Below are 16,419 nucleotides of genomic sequence, written 5' to 3' on the forward strand. Positions count from 1 at the left end.
GCTATCATACCTCAAGGCTCACTGCAGAACCACTCCGGGATCGTCATGGCCCAGCTCGGTATGGCCAGGAAGCGCCGTTCCCTCAGGTCCTGGTCAGAACCTCGCTGGTGGGCCGCTCCTGGGATCGTCATAGGCCAGACCGGCTCCGTCGTTCCTGCCCGGCCCTTGCCTCTCGCAGCACGCTCTGTCTGGCACCAGGTCGAGCCTCCTCGGCCAACCGCCTATCACGTGCCCTCCGCCTTGTCGTCTTGCACCCTCGTCTGCCACAACCTATGGCTCCCACAACCTATGGCTTCATGTGCTACGGAGGTGTGCTCGTTGAGCACTCTCGGTCTCTGTATATTCCTTTGAAATTATGAATTGAACATAAAATAATTTAATGCACAGTCACAAGTTTCCACAGGCAAATTATAAGTAATTCTCTTCCACACGAACATACAACGCTTTGCTTGAGTAACCACATAATAGCAGTGGCTACTCTCGAAATATAATACAATGAACGGTCCCGAATGAAAACGCTAATTCCCGCTTTTCATCTTCTTTTTAGAACGTTTTATTGTTGTCTGCTGATTCATTCATTGATGTTCTCACAGTTTAATGCAAAGAATGCGTTTTGCTCGACTGCCTTCTTAGGAAAGGTTTGTCTATTGCTGTCACTCTTTCTCCTTAATAAGCATTACATTGAGCTTCTAGTGTTTTCAAGTGAAGGTTTTCTTCTCCCGTGCTAGGTTCCCAAATGCCAGACATACTGAATATTAGGAAGTTTCAATTGTGTCAATTTTATTGTGAAATGTTCTGAAACGACCCGTAGTTGAGCCGGCCTCATTTGAAAACAGCTGACATGCAGTCTAACGCCTCTTCTTAGATAATGAAGTGGGCCTACCCGTGCAGACATTTAGTGAAATTTAAACCAACTTACTGCACCATCTTGAATATAAAGTGGCTGCTCCTTGCGAGAAAAATTGATCGTTATGCTGCACCTGTCGTTCAGAGCCTGGGACTGATATAAACATAATGAGCAAGGTAAAACTTTAGGTCCAGATATTGAAAAGCTTGCCAGCACGATTGAATAAAAAAAAAAGCTGGCCTAAATGAAAAGGAAGTAGAAAAGGTTTAAGAAATGGAAAGTTATGTTTTCTGTGTGCTAACCCAATGAAGCTGAACAATCGATCAAGGCATCTGCCGTCTGCTGTTAGGAAAATACGGCCAATGGTGTATAAAACGTTGCTCTTGCGCACTTTATGCTTCACTCACAGTTGTACGTTTTCGTGTGTTCACTTTCAAAGGATTTCCTTCGTCCTTTAACTGAGGTAAAAAGTACAAACATGGCCAATCACGTTTTGCTTTCTTTAGATATACTCTGCTTTGCTCGCCGTCGCGTTCGCTCTCTTGAGATTTCCTTAATGATTTGGGTGGTCGGCCGCAAAGCTAAATACAAAAGAAACCCATCCTGAAGTTGCAAAAGACACACTCATACACGCATAACTACGCCAGTGAATTATTCGGGGAAGAACAAGTTTGGTGGAAAAACTAACTTCGTCTCTTTTATCAATCGGGAAAGATAAAAAAATATTGCTCTTTATACAGATAACGCACCAGTTTTGCATCATCAGAGATGCATGGAGGCTTTGAAATAGGTTATATTAAAGGGACCATGAAACGATTTCGAAATTGAATTTCATCCACCGCACGTCGTAAAATGTATTAAAAGAGAGCCAAAACACAAAAATAGAGAGCAACAAACGTTTTCGCTATAGAACTTTTAAAAGAAAATCGAACTATCCTATATCTTCGAAAACCCTCTGCCTTTTCACTGCAATGCATCCGCTGTGCCAATGCACGTCAGCCTAATACACGTCGCCTATTGGATAAGAGCCTACCTCACCAGCACTGCGATCATGAACGATAAATAGCCCGCGAATGTTTCTCCAGAGTTTTGCTTAAAATATTATGATCCACATTTTGTTGAATAATTAGCGATGTGGCGGAAATTTCCACATTTTATAATGCTCGGATCTATCGCCATCTATCATGTGGTAAACGAACCAAGAGAAAGAAGAGACTTCGGCTGCGCTGCTTCGTAATTCCTGTTACCTGCTGAAGAGTATGGCGACGGTGGGGATCGTTGACGTGGTCGGCGTGGTGGAAGCTCATCGTTCCGCGTAAAGCGCTGTCCTCGACTGAATAATCGTCGTGTGTCGCGATGATAACCCAGCACGTCCTAGAAGGCAAGATCCATCTACTCCTGCGGCGATGTTGTGGCGGCACCTTCAAGGCAGAAGAAACATTCGTGCCGTCGTCTTTGTTTACTTCCACTACAGAGGTGCTTTCTTAGCCTTTGTGTTCTCGAAAATCGCCCATTTTTCTTCGTTTGCGCATTCCATGCTTGTGCTCAAGTTCAAGGTATTACTGGTGAGTACTGTATTAAAAGGCGTTTATGAAGGATGCGAACTTTGACGCGTTCTCATCACCCGAGAAAAGTGATTAGTGTTAACATTCCTGAACGATTGTAACGTCTAAGTGATCAAGAAATTATATTTCTAGAGTCGGTGACAGGTCAAGAACGAAGTGGAAGCTCCTCCCACCCGTTTCCACTTCAGTCAAGCGAATGGTGGAGAGGGAGTCGCGTCCTCTACAGCGTTCGGAAAGTGGAAGGAGGTGGGAGGAGCTTCCACTTCGCTCTTGACCTGTCACCGACTATAGGTTGCTATATCTCTGCTAAGATTACATCGCCTTTTCCAATTGTAGAAAAGGCGTGGGGCGAGATTTGTACTATCAGTAAAGTTGTGTTTTAAAGTCATGATCGTCCAAGACGGCGTACTGCAACTTTTTCTTTCGTACAGAAAATGTGCAGAAACTCTGTACATTTTCTGCTACTCCAGTGATTGGCAGCGCTTCCCCTTCTTTTTAGCGATACCGCGGAAACGGCGGACGGCGGCGGAGAAGCGGCTGCCGTGCTCAGGACCTGCTGCGCTTCTTGCAGCGGTTGAAGGTGTGTGTAGGGCGGCACAAAGCGGGTTGTTCCGGTCGCTTAAAATCATAATGGACTAAGTCGTAGCTAACGCGCATGTTTGCAAGTGCCAGAATTACAGATTTTGTAGTCCGGAGCTTAAAAAGAAACGACAGCAGTTTCACCGCTTGCCGCTCGAGGAACCACGTCGAAGCACTTGGTGCAGGCTCATCGGATTGAGAGACCCCAGGTCTAAGGTCAACCGTGCATTCTCAGAACATTCCGTACATTGGAGTCGCGCTCATTGTCGTCTTATTTTGACGAGGAACTGGAGTCTTCGTCGGAAGAGTCGCCGCACTTTCCAACAGGCGTACCAGCGTATGGGTCCAGTCCCATGCTGTCGCTGTAGCGCAACGTATCTAGTTGAATTTTGCTGCATGCGATGTGTCGATGGCTATCGCGGTGAAGAGAGGCTCCGATTCAGAAAATGTTTCGGTAGCTTCGGCGCCATCAACGCAGTAAAACCCTGTGGTAAAACCTACCGGCACACCGCCAGCTCGCCGCTAACGCTCCGATTCCCCTACTGCGGAGAGAACTTCCGGTTCGGGTGACACGACGTTCACGTCAAAACCGTCAAAATTACGCCGGGGTTAGTATTGCAGTAAGTTGGAGAGGAAGAAAAACTTGATATTTCAATAATTTTTCGTGTAGAAATTAATAAACCGAAGCGAAAACGGATGTCTGTTTGGCGCTGAGTGAGCATTGAAGGTTTAACGGAAAAGTTATTTGGCAAAAGTAAAACGGTCATTTCAGGCTTTATGGGGGGTTATCTCCACTGGGTCATCCTAACGATCTAATTTTCTTACGAAATATTGGTCGCGCGTGTTAAATAACCATTCGAATGGTTTGGCTTGCGGCCCAACCGCAAACCAAACCTGCTCTTCGATGGCCTTCGGAACGCTCGGAGCCGATCGGATCCTCGAACCCTTATACCGCAGCGCCGCCGCGTACATCCGGGACCTTTCTACGCTGGCCGCTCGTCGGTGCCTGATTCCACGACCCCTTTCTAGTATGCGCCACCTTTTCCACCGCTTGGTGGAGGGTATGTGGACGGGCTATTTCTTGTGTGCGTACTTTATAAACAGCGTTTGTTTATTTTTTTATCTAAAATACTGAACAAAAACTACTTTCATAAATAACTGAAACGGTTCGCGCCACTTATATTTTGTATTTCGATTAAAGAGAAGCTTTTAGCGGCTCTGACCAGTAGTATGCCCAGGACCAAAGACTTCACACATCGCGCATTTTTGGCACCGCGGGTCGCCCCCGTAGGTGGAGAAGGTTTCCGCACCGTCCGCTTAAAATATGATGCACTAATATTTAGTTACTCTTTCCATGCTCGCTGGCATGCCCGAATCGCAAAAGATATGCAAACCGCAAAAACGGTAGACGCTCAAATATGATTGCGGGGCCCCTATAATGACTGCATAAATGGGACAGCCAGAGAAAGGTGTGCGGTTTCTTTAAATTCACAAATAAACAAATCAAGCGAACGCTTATATTGCAAAAATGATTAAGAACGTCTAACGCATTTATTTATTTATTAGTTTATACTGCCAGCATCTCTATATAAACGCCAAGCCAGAAAATGCATACAACAAAAAGAACAGAAAACAAAACATTCCGACGAAATACACGCAAACTAATTGACGGAGCATGTTTGAGTAGCGCGTCGTTAAAAATGGTTGTGATTCTGATATGAGAACCCTTTTATGGAGACTATTCCTTCGGCGTGTTGCATTACGGAAGAAGGACGATTTAAACAATGTGGTTCAACATATTGATTCCGTTATTGTTAGTTCGTGTTTATTTCTTGTAGACCTAGCTTTGTGAATTGTCGGATAATCATTAAGGCACAGTAGCAAACTACCATACACAATATCATAAGGAAACATAAGCTGATCTGTTTTTTCTCGCGTCGCTAAATCACGCACTCCTTATATACATGTATATATAGGATATATAACTTAGATATTGAAGCCAAAAAACTGTAGCGACACAAACCGTAATGCCTTTTTTGCACAGCCTCGAGCAGATTAGAAGACAATTTGATGTGGGAATATCATATAATATCAGGATATTCTAGCATAGGTATCATTATAGATACATAAGCCCACAACTTTGTCTCTGTCGTACAGTGACAAAGGTTGCGTTTTAATAACCACAATTTTTTACCAAGCTTTCTGGGCGATAAAGTTGACATGAATATTCTTGGCTAGGTAAGAAGTAATCAAACCACCCAGATATCAGAATAGATTAACTGACACGAGAGGTTCGGCATTAATGAAGCATGTAAAAGACAAAAGTGAAGCGCTTCGTGTCACTAACATTTGAACAAACTTCTTGCAATTCAATACCATATTCCATTCTACACACCATGACTGCATTGAAGCAAGACCGTGATTCAGCTCTAACTGACCTGACAGTGCGTTTACACTAAAGAATAAAACACAATCGTCAGCAAAAAAAAAACGATTTTGCACGAATGAACTTTTTATCTTGAAATCATTGATGAAAACTGAAATCAAGAGCGGCCCCAGGACAGATCCTTGAAGAACGTCCCAAAGGTGTAATATCGTGAGCAAACAAATCGATAGATGTGGGTCTTACCATCATCCCAAGCATCAGATGAAATGTGAGTCAAGCATTCGTTACCTATCTTGTATATCACGTATTATCAAAAACAACCATTCTAAATTTGTTATGAAGGCAAATCACGACGCTTTCAGGAAACAGACATAGCTTCATATTCCGAGTGTTTTGGAACCATTCCTTAAGATCGTAAATGCACGATTATAAATATCTATTGCAGTATACTTATTTCGAATATTCCGCTACTGTCACTCGGCAAACTTTAGTTGTCATAAATAATTAGGCTCAAGGTGCACCAGGGCTGACGCTGATTCCTGCACCTCCTCCCTTCTCACATATATCCCGAACGCTGACAGTGGAAATAGTCAAAAGGTGTTACAAACTTAACTGCAAATGTTGTCGTGAACGTAATGATGGCGTGCAATTGGGTTGTAAATGTAAGCATCGGGTGACGCTTACACATTAAGGCGAGGAACGCGGTGAAACGCCATGGAAAACACGAATACAACGCCTTCACCATGGCGCAGAGGGGAGAGAAGAGCGACGAGTTGAAGCCACCTTATGGCGGCAGCGTCACGTGGTTTCAGATGGCAGCGCCCATGCGACGACGGCTAAAAATGTCCATAGAGAATTGGTAAGAGAATTGGTCATGTGACGTATATTTTTCCGTTACGTTTAGCGGGGAAACTGAACAATTAGGGAGTTTTCGCAGACCGCGTTTCCCCCTCCACTAAGCCCTACGCAACGAAGAGAGATCAGAGTATCTAGGGGGTTGCGGAGGGCGTAGCGGGACGGCTAAAACTATCTACAAAAACAAGCTATTGTATAAGTCACGTGACCTCTGCCAGCTAAATTTAGCGGGGAAACTGGATTGGTCCTTAGGTCACAAGATGTGAATTTTTCCGTTAAATGTAGCGGGTATCAGCTTTCAACCTTCCCAATGGCCATTAATACATCATCCATCGTGGTGCAATGGAACTGCCGAGGTTTGACCTCTAAAGTAACTGAAATTAACCTTCGCATAAAAGAAGGCAAGCTGTTTCCCTGGGCCTTTCTCCTCCAGGAGCATAATGCCTTATGTCGCATATCTGGTTTCTGTGGCTACCATACTCCTTCGATTCCGGACCGCCGTCACATAGATAATAGCCTCTACCCTGGCAAAGCTGCGGTTTATGTAAACTCCTCAGTACCCCACACGTCTCTGAATCTACAGAAATGGTGCAACACTCGCCAAGAGGTCGTCGCTGCCCTCACCCAACCTGCCCGCACCCCTGTGATTCTCGTGTCATATTACGGCCGGACCTCCTCCTCATCCCCCAACCTAGGCTGGCTTCGTCATCTCCGAGCTGCACACCCCAGCGTTCCTATCCTTGTGGGCGGCGATTTCAATGGCGCCCACTCCGCCTGGGGTTACTCTGCAGACAGCCCACGGGGTACTCATATAAACGACACGTTTTCGGACCGTAACTTCCTCCTCCTCAACCTGCCAGGCACCCATACCCGACCACGTGCTGGCTTGTCGTCACCCGACCTCACATGGTGGCTTGGACCAAGCAATCCACACTGGCACGTTGAACCCGATACCTGGGGCAGTGATCACGCTCCGATTTTTATCCACCTCGCTGAAACGCAACTTCGCAAGTTACGGCGCTTCGTTCGCACCACGTCGTGGGATGCCGTACGCGCCGATGATCGCACAACGACGCTCACCCCAGCGACGGCGTTACAAACGCTGTCTACGGTACTGTCGGCACACACAACCAAAACAACGGTTGACGAAGACCAACCAAATCCAGATACCTACCTCCTCAATCTATGGGCGCACCGTAGGCAAGCGGACCTTTAAGTATCACGGAACCCGGATGACAGCTCAGCCCTGGTCGCGTTACACAAGGTTACAGCCAAAGCTCGCCAATATGGAAAACAACTTTGCCGTTCCCGTTGGTTGGATTGGTGTGACTGCCTCTCTTCAACCCGGGGGAACAGACATCTGTGGCGAGTATTCCACGCCATGGAAAAGTCCCCCACAGTTAAAGACTATGCCGAGAGCATCCGCCTAGCCATGGCACTGGACGAGGACGCGTTTGCCCAGCAAGCGGCAGCTCACTTCTTCCCGCATCACGACCGTCCTGCCATTCCGCCACCTCCCAATCCGGTTGAAGATTCGGAGGACCCCGCTGCATCTGATTTCACTTTGCCCGAACTTATCTCTGCCATAGAGAAGGTCAAAGCCAACACCGCTCCGGGACACGACGGTCTGCCGTATGCAGTTTTTCGGAATCTGGAAGGTGCTGCCTTAGAATCACTCCTCGAAACTTTTAATGAAGTGTGGCGCACAGGCTTCATCCCACCTGACTGGAAGCACTCGATCGTCGTACCCATTCCGAAAACTGGTCAACCACCCACTAGCCTCTCTGCTTTACGCCCAATTTCTCTCACACCCACAATCTGCAAACTGTACGAACGCCTCGTTGCAGCCCGTTTATCGTGGTGGCTCGAGGAACGTCACTGCTACCCCGACGCCCAGATTGGATTCCGTCCGCACTTTGGTACCGAAGACGGCCTCGACATCTTTGCTAGCGACGTCATCCAGTGCTCGCCACACAGCCACGTTGTACGCACGGTTCTGGCAACGGACATCTCGAAGGCCTACGACAACGTTATGCACCATGCTATTTTAGACTCTATGGCAACGCTCGGTGTCCCACACCGCCTCTGCCTTACCATTTACTCCCTTCTCTCGAATCGCACCTTTGGCATACGCTTTAGGGGGCACTCTGTGGGCCATTTTCTCTCCAATCGCGGTGTTCCCCAAGGCTCGGTCTTGGCACCGACTCTTTTCAACATTGCTTTCATCCCAATGGTGAAAGCATTATCCTCACTTTCAGATATTGGCGTCATGGCCTATGCGGATGACATCACCTTGTGGTCTCGACAGCCGTCCTTAACAAGGCAACAGACTGCCCTTCAAGTGGCCCTTGACACCATGGCCCACCACCTTCAACCACTCGGGCTTACACTGTCGCCTACCAAGACATGCTACGTGCATATAGGCAACAAAGCAGGCCGACGCAGACTCACCACTACACCCATGACTTTTAGTATTGACTCCCAACCTATCCCAGAAGTGGACCGCGTCCGTATACTCGGCCTTTTGCTCCATGCTTCTGGCTCGGGCACCCCCTGGCTTGCTGACATCCGTAAGTCGTCCCGTACCACTCTCGGACTCATCCGCCGCATCGCGCGCCGAGCTGGCGCGCGATGCGGCGGATGTGCCCGCTCACATACAGCACGTCAACTTGTTCGTGCTATTTTTCAGCCCCGAATATTGTACCAAGCTCAGTTTCACAGACTTACTCAAAAGCAGTGGTCATCGCTTGAGGCCCTTAACCGCGAGGCCATGAGAGTTATTACTGGACTACCTCGCATCACGCCCATTCCCATGCTGCAGGAACACGCACAACTTAACACACTAACAGAGCTCATTGAACAGCGGGAGACGAACCGGGCACGCAAGCGTAGCCTCGCTCTTCATCGACGTCCCTCACTGCCACCCTGGGCCTACTGCCAGGTCACCACTAACAGACCCACCACGAACAAGACTCCTCCTCTTCCTGACATTTACCCCGGCGTGTGCACTGTTTACTCCGACGCATCACTTGAGGGGTTCTGTGGGACCGCGGCGTTCCACAGCCCTTCCCACCCTTCCATTACTGATCAACATAGGTATTCGATGGATCACCCATCCTCACTTGCACTGGAGTTGCAAGCAATCCTCGATGCCTTACGCTGCCTGCCCTCTGCCCCCAGTTTCTGCTCAGTCAACATTTACACGGACTCCCTCGCCGCCATTAAACATTTAAAGCTTACCCGCGGCACCCTGAAGGTAGCTCAGGAAATTCATACCTTCTGCTCGTCTTATCCCACCTCAGTCCGCATTCATTGGGTGCGCGGCCACAACGGCGATTCAAACAACGAGCTAGCAGATTCCCTTGCACGCGCTCCAACCGCTACTTCCTCTTCTCCTACCCCTTTCCCTCCTGACCCACTCCTGGCTCACTACTCCAGCTCTCACCTCCTCCGCATGCGAACACGTGCTCTCATTCCCCCGTGTTCACATCCCCTCCCTCGTAACCTCACCCGAGAGGAGGAGACTTCCCTGCGGAGGATCCGAGCAGGCGTGGCGCTCACCCCCGCGGTCCGTCACCGCTGGAGAGATCGGACGTTACCAACGACGGGTCATTGTCCACACTGCAGTGCTCCCGCTGATGCATGTGACATAAAGCATCTCTTGTGGTCGTGCCCCGAAACAGCCCCTGTGCGCGATCGCCTGCTCAGAGAAGTGGGCCTTCGCAGCAATTGTCCCTCGGACTATGATGAATGGACTACAAACAATTCATACACTGACTCATTGTGCGCGTACCTGCGCGAAACCGGGTTGCATGCCTACCTATAATCTTTACTTCCCTAACCCTATCCCCCTTTCCTGATGCCCCGTGGCAAAACTGACGCAATAAAAAAAAAAATTGGTGCATAGGTCACGCGACGTCCATGTCCCGCTAAAGTTAGCGAGGAAACTGAATTAATAGGGAGTTTTCGAAGATCGTTCTCGCCATCCCGCAACGCTCTCCGCAACCCGCTACGATACCCGGAACTGTACAGTCAAGGCTATCGGCGAGCAGGCGCAGTAGCGGCTTCTTCGTTGCGGAGGGCTTAGCGGAGGGGGAAACGCGGTCTACGAAAACTCCCTATTAGGGAATTGTAATAGACTGGTTTTCTTCTCCACTACGGTATCCGTGGAGAAAACGCCGCAGCTGCGCATGTGCGCCGCCAGACTTGTCTGCATAGTTCAAGGACTTGTGGCGGATTACGGAGCGCTATTCGAGTTCTTAGTGTACTGCGGAAACGGTCTACTACAACTCCCCAATGTTTTTGCCCCAAGACGTGAATTTTCCCGTAAATTTAGCGGGAAATTAAGTTCACGTATAGGTCATATGCCGTCAGTTTCCCCAGTGTGTATAGGTCACTTGACGTCAGGTGCCGTCATATGACGGCACTTTCCCCGCTAAATCTTGCAGAAAATGTACGGACAGACAAAAGTTTGGGATTGGGGAGTAGCTTTAAAAAGCATTTCATGGTTTAATACTACTCCTACTACTACTACTAATAATATTAATATTAATTTATTGGCATGCGTTTCGAGTTGAAAAGGTTTTACGGGTCCGGTCAAAGGTTCGAATGGCTTGTGGGACCTGGATCCCAGAATCGCATTAAGTAAGCCCAATATGACGACAGATAGTGATGACCAGTCACGTAGCCAGGGGGGGGGGGGGGGGGGGGGCATGGGGCCCGGGCCCGGCACCGAAATCGTCCATTTTGCTGGGACCTCCTCTCCCCCCTCCCCCTCATATAGCAATTTGTCATGGGCGCCCCCCCCCGCCCGAAACAAAATCCTGGATACGTGCCGGGTGATGACATTGACATTGAACAGCGAGTTAGAAAAATGAAGCCGCACAAAACACCTAAATTACACAAGAGAAACGTGCGAACCGCACACAGCACGCTTATGGCGGATTCGGGTAGTCAATCGTCGGCAACTTATTTTGCCGGAAAACCGGCAATAGTGTTCCCGTGGTCAGTTTCCGGCCGGCGCTTTTTCCGCCCGAGCTCCAAACGACCGGGCGAGTAAGTGCCAGACTGTAACCGCGTCACTTCCGGAATGGGGGAGAAGGTCAGTGGAGAAAAAAATGAACGAAAGAGCGAAACTGATCTGAAGTCACTTCAGCAGTCACTATTCGAGTCAATCCAAGCCGTTGGGGCACGGGTTACGCGGCGGCAGCCTCTAGCTAGCGGTGTCGCGCGGGCAAGAGGCGAAGTAAACTGCCACCATCTGGTGTAATTATAATGCAATTAAATGCAAAGGTGCAAGCGAGCTGGACAAGAATGACGAAAGTAATCCCTGGAGAAGGGGAACAAGAGGGACAAAGGACAAACATAAATCTCCAAACACAGCTAGGTGACTGGTGAGCGACCGAAAAAATCCGCCTGGTCCGGGTATTGAACCCGGGACCTCTCCATTACAAGTGGAGCGCTCTACCAACTGAGCTAACCAGGCGTTAGACGTCAGTAGAGCAAACGGGTTTTATCAGTCGCCACTAGTCGAACACCAACAAGGGTGAAGCTTGCAATTTAAAGTTATAATTATAATGCAATTAAATGCAAAGGTGCAAGCGAGCTGGACAAGAATGACGAAAGTAATCCCTGGAGAAGGGGAACAAGAGGGACAAAGGACAAACATAAATCTCCAAACACAGCTAGGTGACTGGTGAGCGACCGAAAACAAATCTGCCTGGTCCGGGTATTGAATCCGGGACCTCTCCATTACAAGTGGAGCGCTCTACCAACTGAGCTAACCAGGGGTTAGACGTCAGTAGAGCATTATAATTATAACTTTAAATTGCAAGCTTCACCCTTGTTGGTGTTCGACTGGTGGCGACTGATAAAACCCATTTGCTCTACTGACGTCTAACCCCTGGTTACCTCAGAGATGTGCTCAAGCGAGTGAAGAATATGTGCGTTCCCCGTTCCGTTAAAACGTTCTTTTTTAAACTGCATTCCAAAACACTGCCCGTTAAGGTGTGGATTGAAGGGAAGGGTATTGATGTTCCGTGGTCGGTAGACTGTATTTTATGTAAGAAACCTGAGACCATCGAGCACGTTTTCATTTTTTGCTGGGATGCGGTTTTTTTTTGGGATGTGCTGCAGCGCACGTTGAAGAAACAACTGTGCATTAGCCCATCAGTTATACGTTTCTTGAATGTGAGTAACGATGATGGCATACCTTTTGATATGATTATGTTGTTGGGTTTGTGCAGTATTTGGAGGTCGCGCATGGCGGTCCGTCATGCCGACCCCAGTGTGAAAGAAGTGCATCATTATTTTTTCAGCCTTGTTAAGCAAGTGGAAAGTGTTTTTTTCAAACCGGAAAACGAAACTCGAGTGTCTAGACATTTGTAAACCGCTCCTCGAAATGCGAGGATTTTAATGTACCCTGCAATAAGTCTTGCAGAGCATTTTTTAAAGTGACATTACCGTTTTTGCATTCCTCCTGCAATAAAGAATAAAAAAAAAACAAAAAAACCTCGTTAGCTCAGTTGGTAGAGCGCTCCACTTGTAATGGAGAGGTCCCGGGTTCAATACCCGGACCAGGCGGATTTTTTCGATCGCTCACCAGTCACCTAGCTGTGTTTGGAGATTTATGTTTGTCCTTTGTCCCTCTTGTTCCCCTTCTCCAGGGATTACTTCCGTCATTCTTGTCCAGCTCGCTTGCACCTTTGCATTTAATTGCATTATAATTATAACCTTAAATTGCAAGCTTCACCCTTGTTGGTGTTAGACTGGTGGCAGCTGATAAAACCCGTTTACTCTACTGACGTCTAACCCCTGGTTAGCTCAGTTGGTAGAGCGCTCCACTTGTAATGGAGAGGTCCCGGGTTCAATACCCGGACCAGGCGGATTTTTTCGATCGCTCACCAGTCACCTAGCTGTGTTTGGAGATTTATGTTTGTCCTTTGTCCCTCTTGTTCCGCTTCTCCAGGGATTACTTCCGTCATTCTTGTCCAGCTCGCTTGCACCTTTGCATTTAATTGCATTATAATTATAACCTTAAATTGCAAGCTTCACCCTTGTTGGTGTTAGACTGGTGGCAGCTGATAAAACCCGTTTGCTCTACTGACGTCTAACCCCTGGTTAGCTCAGTTGGTAGAGCGCTCCACTTGTAATGGAGAGGTCCAGGGTTCAATACCCGGACCAGGCGGATTTTTTCGATCGCTCACCAGTCACCTAGCTGTGTTTGGAGATTTATGTTTGTCCTTTGTCCCTCTTGTTCCCCTTCTCCAGGGATTACTTCCGTCATTCTTGTCCAGCTCGCTTGCACCTTTGCATTTAATTGCATTATAATTATAACCTTAAATTGCAAGCTTCACCCTTGTTGGTGTTAGACTGGTGGCAGCTGATAAAACCCGTTTGCTCTACTGACGTCTAACCCCTGGTTAGCTCAGTTGGTAGAGCGCTCCACTTGTAATGGAGAGGTCCCGGGTTCAATACCCGGACCAGGCGGATTTTTTCGATCGCTCACCAGTCACCTAGCTGTGTTTGGCGATTTATGTTTGTCCTTTGTCCCTCTTGTTCCGCTTCTCCAGGGATTACTTCCGTCATTCTTGTCCAGCTCGCTTGCACCTTTGCATTTAATTGCATTATAATTATAACCTTAAATTGCAAGCTTCACCCTTGTTGGTGTTAGACTGGTGGCAGCTGATAAAACCCGTTTGCTCTACTGACGTCTAACCCCTGGTTAGCTCAGTTGGTAGAGCGCTCCACTTGTAATGGAGAGGTCCCGGGTTCAATACCCGGACCAGGCGGATTTTTTCGATCGCTCACCAGTCACCTAGCTGTGTTTGGAGATTAATGTTTGTCCTTTGTCCCTCTTGTTCCCCTTCTCCAGGGATTACTTCCGTCATTCTTGTCCAGCTCGCTTGCACCTTTGCATTTAATTGCATTATAATTATAACCTTAAATTGCAAGCTTCACCCTTGTTGGTGTTAGACTGGTGGCAGCTGATAAAACCCGTTTGCTCTACTGACGTCTAACCCCTGGTTAGCTCAGTTGGTAGAGCGCTCCACTTGTAATGGAGAGGTCCCGGGTTCAATACCCGGACCAGGCGGATTTTTTCGATCGCTCACCAGTCACCTAGCTGTGTTTGGAGATTTATGTTTGTCCTTTGTCCCTCTTGTTCCCCTTCTCCAGGGATTACTTCCGTCATTCTTGTCCAGCTCGCTTGCACCTTTGCATTTAATTGCATTATAATTATAACCTTAAATTGCAAGCTTCACCCTTGTTGGTGTTAGACTGGTGGCAGCTGATAAAACCCGTTTGCTCTACTGACGTCTAACCCCTGGTTAGCTCAGTTGGTAGAGCGCTCCACTTGTAATGGAGAGGTCCGGGTTCAATACCCGGAACAGGCGGATTTTTTCGGTCGCTCACCAGTCACCTAGCTGTGTTTGGAGATTTATGTTTGTCCTTTGTCCCTCTTGTTCCCCTTCTCCAGGGATTACTTCCGTCATTCTTGTCCAGCTCGCTTGCACCTTTGCATTTAATTGCATTATAATTATAACCTTAAATTGCAAGCTTCACCCTTGTTGGTGTTAGACTGGTGGCAGCTGATAAAACCCGTTTGCTCTACTGACGTCTAACCCCTGGTTAGCTCAGTTGGTAGAGCGCTCCACTTGTAATGGAGAGGTCCCGGGTTCAATACCCGGACCAGGCGGATTTTTTCGATCGCTCACCAGTCACCTAGCTGTGTTTGGAGATTTATGTTTGTCCTTTGTCCCTCTTGTTCCCCTTCTCCAGGGATTACTTCCGTCATTCTTGTCCAGCTCGCTTGCACCTTTGCATTTAATTGCATTATAATTATAACCTTAAATTGCAAGCTTCACCCTTGTTGGTGTTAGACTGGTGGCAGCTGATAAAACCCGTTTGCTCTACTGACGTCTAACCCCTGGTTAGCTCAGTTGGTAGAGCGCTCCACTTGTAATGGAGAGGTCCCGGGTTCAATACCCGGACCAGGCGGATTTTTTCGATCGCTCAGCAGTCACCTAGCTGTGTTTGGAGATTTATGTTTGTCCTTTGTCCCTCTTGTTCCGCTTCTCCAGGGATTACTTCCGTCATTCTTGTCCAGCTCGCTTGCACCTTTGCATTTAATTGCATTATAATTATAACCTTAAATTGCAAGCTTCACCCTTGTTGGTGTTAGACTGGTGGCAGCTGATAAAACCCGTTTGCTCTACTGACGTCTAACCCCTGGTTAGCTCAGTTGGTAGAGCGCTCCACTTGTAATGGAGAGGTCCCGGGTTCAATACCCGGACCAGGCGGATTTTTTCGATCGCTCACCAGTCACCTAGCTGTGTTTGGAGATTTATGTTTGTCCTTTGTCCCTCTTGTTCCGCTTCTCCAGGGATTACTTCCGTCATTCTTGTCCAGCTCGCTTGCACCTTTGCATTTAATTGCATTATAATTATAACCTTAAATTGCAAGCTTCACCCTTGTTGGTGTTAGACTGGTGGCAGCTGATAAAACCCGTTTGCTCTACTGACGTCTAACCCCTGGTTAGCTCAGTTGGTAGAGCGCTCCACTTGTAATGGAGAGGTCCCGGGTTCAATACCCGGACCAGGCGGATTTTTTCGATCGCTCACCAGTCACCTAGCTGTGTTTGGAGATTTATGTTTGTCCTTTGTCCCTCTTGTTCCCCTTCTCCAGGGATTACTTCCGTCATTCTTGTCCAGCTCGCTTGCACCTTTGCATTTAATTGCATTATAATTATAACCTTAAATTGCAAGCTTCACCCTTGTTGGTGTTAGACTGGTGGCAGCTGATAAAACCCGTTTGCTCTACTGACGTCTAACCCTTGGTTAGCTCAGTTGGTAGAGCGCTCCACTTGTAATGGAGAGGTCCCGGGTTCAATACCCGGACCAGGCGGATTTTTTCGATCGCTCACCAGTCACCTAGCTGTGTTTGGAGATTTATGTTTGTCCTTTGTCCCTCTTGTTCCCCTTCTCCAGGGATTACTTCCGTCATTCTTGTCCAGCTCGCTTGCACCTTTGCATTTAATTGCATTATAATTATAACCTTAAATTGCAAGCTTCACCCTTGTTGGTGTTAGACTGGTGGCAGCTGATAAAACCCGTTTGCTCTACTGACGTCTAACCCCTGGTTAGCTCAGTTGGTAGAGCGCTCCACTTGTAATGGAGAGGTCCCGGGTT

At 47.8% G+C, this 16,419-nt stretch overlaps 1 non-coding gene across 1 annotated transcript; it reads right to left on the reverse strand.

Moving 5' to 3' along the window:
* Positions 1 to 11,644: 11,644 nt before the first annotated feature.
* Trnat-ugu lies at positions 11,645 to 11,717 on the reverse strand. The gene has a single exon. It is a non-coding gene; the product is annotated as a tRNA-Thr (tRNA).
* Between the last annotated feature and the right edge of the window lie 4,702 nt (positions 11,718 to 16,419).

The sequence above is a fragment of the Ixodes scapularis genome, unplaced genomic scaffold (genome assembly GCF_016920785.2).
Source record: "Ixodes scapularis isolate PalLabHiFi unplaced genomic scaffold, ASM1692078v2 PGA_scaffold0__279_contigs__length_252992795, whole genome shotgun sequence".
In the NCBI taxonomy this organism is placed as follows: domain Eukaryota; kingdom Metazoa; phylum Arthropoda; class Arachnida; order Ixodida; family Ixodidae; genus Ixodes; species Ixodes scapularis.